This window comes from Mycetomoellerius zeteki, unplaced genomic scaffold, assembly GCF_001594055.1.
Source record: "Mycetomoellerius zeteki isolate Tzet28-1 unplaced genomic scaffold, Tzet1.0 scaffold457, whole genome shotgun sequence".
In the NCBI taxonomy this organism is placed as follows: domain Eukaryota; kingdom Metazoa; phylum Arthropoda; class Insecta; order Hymenoptera; family Formicidae; genus Mycetomoellerius; species Mycetomoellerius zeteki.
The window spans coordinates 388,525-395,170 of record NW_017257454.1 but is presented as its reverse complement, the minus strand read 5'-3'; positions in this window follow the sequence as shown (position 1 = coordinate 395,170).

Here is a 6,646-nt window from a genome sequence, read left to right as displayed (position 1 = left end):
ATTTCGTAACTTTGAGTACAGAATCGATTCAACAACATTCTAATGAATGTAATTATCAAGTTTTAAACTTAAATATTGATTATTAACAAAATTATTGTGTAAAATGTAACTGAGGTGCCATAATACCTTCTCTTGTATAATTTTAATAAATCAAGAATTGCGATTATAATAAAACTAGATTATTTTTTCTGCAAAATTAAATTGCACAATACGAATAAGAAATTATAAGTGTATTGAAAATGCAATAAATTTTCTAGAGCTTTTTTAATATTCGCCAAGATTCATAATCAGTATATATCCATATTTATTCGACGGATTTATTCGAAGATTCGTTATAATTCTATATCCTAGAGAGAGAGAGAGTGTCTTCGACACTTTAATTATTAAAATAAGACATTAGTTTGTATAATTAAATATTCATTATCGTTTCGGCGTGACATTTAAATTGAAGTAAGTATTTTGAGACACTCATGAAATACACGAAATAATTAACTATATATTTTTTCAGTGTTTTTTTATTCGCGATTATTCGCGATTTGATTCTTCGTATATTACATACTTTGCTCTCAATTCGAAAAATAATTAACCCGCGAAATTATATTTAACCCGACAAATTCTAAGCACGTTAGATTCAATAACTTCAAATTTACAGAAGTAACTGTATTGCATGTGAATATCAAGAAGCAATAATTCTTGTCATTTAACGTTACGAAGCGTTACATTTTCGAAACATTCAATATTATATTAAATTCATCTGAATATATCCTACTTGTTTCAAATTATTGATATAAATTTCGCGAATTATCTTCAAATCCATTTTTAAAATATCAACGTTTCATGAACATTGTAGTTCACTTCATTCGGATGAGAAGCAACCTGATATTCTTATCTTACCGTTACAAAATATTTAACATTTTATATAAGCTGAACGATATTTTAATAAATATAAATTCAAATACGTCAAATATTCTCTATTGTATCCCATATTTCAAATTAATTTGATCGAACGGGCTACCGCCATATATCAGATCTAAATGATTAAAGAGTAAAATTTAGCTAGAATTGAAAAAACATTTAAAACATTTAATTTTATTATTACTTTATCATTTATATTAATTACTTTTGCATCCAGAAATAAATAAAATGATGGAATTTTAACAAATAAAGATGTTTCTTTTCACTTTAATATAAATTCTATATATATTAATATATATATAGAATTGTGAAGTAGGTACAGTCACGTATGTACTAATCGTCAGTCAGAATATGACGATTGCACAGCATTTTTGACGATAATCATGTGACGCAAATATATTATACGAAATATTACTAATAAACAGTCAATTTATTACACATGGCTTTTCGTCACTTGAATTATTTATCTAATGATTCATTTATTATTTCGCGCTCTTAATTTGTCGCTCCTACGAAATATTTAATGCATTATAAAACAAACGTATATCGAATATTTTGTACATGAAAAGAATAATTTTGCTAAAATATTAAAAAATTTAAAATTTAGCTTTAGATACAGATCTAAAAATAATTTTGTGATAAACCATAAAAATAATTATGTAGGGAACTCAAGCATAATGAGTAATGGTAAAAAAATTTGGTATTTTTTTAGCAATTATTATAGTTTGAGCGTCCCACATAATTATTTTGGTAGATTAACAAAATTATTTTAAAATTTATATATAACTAAATTTTTAGATACTTTAGCAAAATTGTTGTTTCCATGTATTTCTCGCATTTTAAATTAATTTCCATCAGAGTTATTATCACACCTTTTGTATTTATGTTGATAGCGTCGCCTAAGCTTATGATTAATTTCGTTTAACTTAAAATATGATAATTATGAGGCGCATACGATTTGAGCTAAAAACTTAAAAATTTCGAGTATTCAAGCAGAGCAAAAATCAATTGCAAACGTTCTATCGAATAAATATATATAATAGTTTCTATACAAAGAAATAAAGATACGGAAGAGATCTACAGACATAAGAGAAACAAAAACGAACAGAAGAAATTGAAGAAAATGAGAAGAAAATATCAAATGGTTGCGCGACATTCAGAAAAAGGTAAATGCATGCTCTGCACAGTTACAAAACGTTGCGTGCAAATAGCTGCGACTGCTTTTCAGCGGCGATACAGGATCAACGACACGAAGACGAAACAGGAAGAGGAAATAAGGAAGATGAAAGGGAGAATCGATCGAGTCGATCGCAATAAAAGGAACAATATAACGCGAGATAAAGCGCAAAGGTCCGTGCTAGAGAAGTCGTGTTCTGAGCGAAACAAGAAACGGCAAGCTCCGAAAATAACGGCAGGGAAGGAAAAAAATGATTCGTGCACGAGGGGGTGGAAAACGTGCGTCTCTTGTCGTAGTCGTCGTCGTTTGAGTTGGCTTCTGTCGCGCGAGCGAAATTGCAGCTGTTTATCTAACCCAACCGACAGAAATTCCATTTCATCTTGCGTCTCGCATTTACCGCGCTGCGTTCTCTCCTTATCCACTACCGGGGATATCGCTTTCTCACGCTCCCTTTCCTTTTCCGTCCTTCTAGGCCATCCTCCGTAGCTTTTTCTCACTGACTCTTATTTATTTCATTCGCGCCATTCTCACCGTGTACGCGACTTATCCGCATCCTCCATCGGGCTGCAGTTCACGGAGATAAGGCGCGCCCGGGGGAGAGCAGCGTACGTACTCTCATACCAACCCTCTAATACGCCACTCTGTGAGTGGCTTTCCACATCTCACAGTCGTTCCCTCCTGACCATCGGTCCACGTCTATCCGAAGACGGACTGCGTCATCTGAATGCGCGACTCGCCGTTTACCGCCGGATGCTGCCTCCCGTTGATAAGAGCTTTTCTTACCTTCACGTCGCGCGAAATATCATTTATGATACGTATCGCGAGCTTGACGAGAATTTAGCATGCAGCTTGAAAATATTTATACGTTTTGCATGAACTACATTTTCTTGTCCGAGTTTATTTTTCAGTTTTTTTAAATCCGCCAATTTAGTGAACGCAGTTTTATACGGAGCTATTAATTTTCTCAGAACAGATGTAGAAGATCTAAAGAAATTTTTTATTGCTGAAAAAATTTCACTTCGTTACAATTCGTGTTTTCCAGCTGGTAGAATATGATATTCTCATCTTGACATTTCAAGTCTATAAAATACTGTATTCTCGTGCTTCTCACAATCAGTAAGAGAGCTTTACGAGTGTCTTCCATAATGCACTCATGTAGATGCAATAACCTGGTGTACAGATTTCCTCTGCGTACAGATTAATACATATGGATATAACATCTATTCCGTACGGATTTGTCGTCGCGCTCAGTTTGATCAATAACAAGTCTCGGTTTTCGCAACTGTCGCGAAATCAAATGACCCTACCATCCCACGTAGAAGCAATATCTATCGACAATAGAGAAAATAAAGTTTTCGCGGCGCAAAGTTCTCGCATCCGCGTGAACCCCACGAACAAGAAATTTATTCTAGATTTTGTTTCGAGGTTTTTGCGAACGCGATTACCGCGAGAGCGCAATGGCATCACGGATTATGCCGCTTTTTGGATATCGCCAACTGGTTGTGTGCTCTCCCGCTTATAAGACGGATTATACGGCGGAACAATCCGGAGCAATCGGCTTATTTCCTTCGTTCGTATTGTGGCGACGCGACTTTAAAATTATCGAGGAACGTATCCTTGCGTGATATTCGACTGTGCGGTAAACTTATATTCATTCCTATTTCTCGGCGTTGACTCTTATATATAAGCTAACGTGTGAAAGTTATATTTCTAAACAGTCCTCATTTTCAAAGCATAAAAGCACTTAAAAATATTTAGCTATCTCTGTTCCGTGTGATGTAATTTATGTCATCACGATACTTACTTTCAAGCGTGCGTAATTTATTCTGAAACTAGGGTATGTAATATGTACGCGTGAGCAACTCTCCGGCACGCTAAAGTATTATGGCTAATGAATGCTTCGCGATAAATATTTCACAACGTTTCTTCGTGTTGACATTTTATATTTCCTTCACCACGATCTCTCGTAAAACAATTTCTGCCGCGTGAAATATAAATAATGACAAATGGAATGGTCAATCCAAATGTTTAGGAAGTTTATCATTACCTGATATTAACTCTATTTATCGGATAACATAATATCACAATAATAATACGTTTATAACATTATATTTCATAACGTTTAATGATAATTTATTGGAATAATAATTTAGGATTTTATCAAAGTTAGAAAGTTGTCGGTTGTTGTATTAATGAAATTTCGATTTCAGTGGAGTAGAATCCCTATATCGAATATACAAAGCCAGTCGAAAGAGGATAATGTATAATTTATGACTATACAATATAGTAAATAAACAGCGGTCGATAAAAGCATTAATATTGGACTATGAAACGTGATGTCGTTCGTAATTTACAAAATTTTCACAGCGATGATAAACTTTCTTTTACAATAGATTTATGATAAAGTGGTCATTATTCAAATATTGAAGTGCAAAATAATATCCCGGGATTTAAATAATTTCATTAACTTGATAAATACTCTCATAAAATCTTATTTTTTCTTTTTATTTATAATAGTTATGTTACTTATAATAGTTATGATTGTGTACATCTTACTCATTTAATTCCAATGACATCAATAAAGAAAAATATAGCGGTGCTGCAAATAAATATTTTTTCGCTTAGTAAATTCACTTTATTTTCAAACAATAATTACTTTTAACAAAGACTATTTTCTTGATAAAAGTTTTAATATATGCTTATCGCAGAAAAAACTTATTATCATATATACTCAAAACATAAACTTTTTTTTAAATTATAAAATTATAAAATTTTTTATCGAAAAAAGCGATTTTATATAACAAGCAAATCGATTTTTTTTTAATTTATTAATCTTGATTGAAGTATTAAACTGATTAGGGGATTCGAAGTATATTTAAAATTTTTATGCTTTTGATGAACTTATAATAAATTTGTGTGCAGATATATTAACTTTCGAAATACTTGAGACAAACAAATAATATTTAAATACAGTATTTATTTTTCTGTATGTAAAATGTAATTTGATAGAGAAAATAAATACGAAGCGAGTCTCGCTTTTATCCATCTCTTTTATCTCATATTATATATAATGATCCGGCGATATGCGTTGGTATTAATGTTTTAGCGACCAGATGATTTATCGTGGTTGACGTTTATCGCCTTTAGAGGAGAGTAATGTAGAGATGGACTGAAAAAGCTCTCTAGATCTTCCACTCGCTCGTGTGATAAAGGCTTACGGCTTGCGGCTCCTCGATTTAATGCCATATGTGTTAAAAATTCTTTGACAGTTAAGATGCGTTTTAAAAATTAAAAAAAAACATCATATCTATAGACTAGACAATAGATGTATCACAATTATTTTCAATAAAGTAATAGACAATATACTTGATTAAGGACTGACAACCCTAAATATCATATCTTGAGCTTAAAGTTAAGGATTCAGACTGGCATTAGCATTCGGTTTTATGTATTTATGTTTGATTTTGATAATAGTGTGTTATTATCAGTTTCAGATATCAGTTTATAAAGAAATTAGAGCGTCATAAACACTTTGGAATTATTTGTTATTTGGAACAACATTTTATGTTAATAAACATATCGTGGGTGCAAACATGACATATAGTTGGAGTGATTTACGCAAATACATTAATATTAACGATATACATGATTATGTATGTGCCACGATAATTGACAAACACTAGTGCTCATCTATACATGTGATGAAATTCCGCGTTTACTTACGCATGACGATTAATGGCCGTACATAGATATTGTCGTTCATTAAAGTTTAACGAAACGCTGTATTCAATATTAAATATTATTTGATGTAAACTGTGGTTGCAATTGTACATAAGAATGTAGAAATATTGTCGTACGTTTACATTCAGCGATTGTGACACAAGGAATGAAAAAAATTAATGAATCGTACACATATTACGAGATATTTTTTTAAACATGAATGCATAGACAGTTACCGTACTTAATTATATTTGTTATATCTGAGTCCCTACTAAATTATCATTTCATTACACAAGTATTTGATAACACAATGATAATTCAATTTTAATCGTACGTATTGTCACATCATTTCCATTATCATAGTAGATATATAAACAATAGATAACATTTCAAAATCAAAATGGCATGGACTGCAGCGTTATTATTAATTATATATATATATATTTGTGTGTATAATTAATTAATGTAGATTTTTATTTTATTAAAATAAAATAAGCTCTCTACCTAATAATTTCGAATATGGTTGCATATTTATCAAGCAGTCTATCTTCAGCGCTTTAGAAAATTATTTTGAGATAAAAATATTAAGAGCATTCGATATTTTTTGATAGAAGTATGTAAAGTATCGTTCTATGATTGATAATAAATTCCATCATAAATTAAAATTAAGTTTTAAATTAGTATAATTAAAATAATTTTAATTTTTAGCAAATGTACCTACCTACACTTCGTGAAATACTATTTTTATGTCTATCTATTCTCTTTAATCCTTTTTGCCTATTTACTTAATCAATGTGGGACTTGCCGCAAAGTGACATTCTCGATTCTGACGGG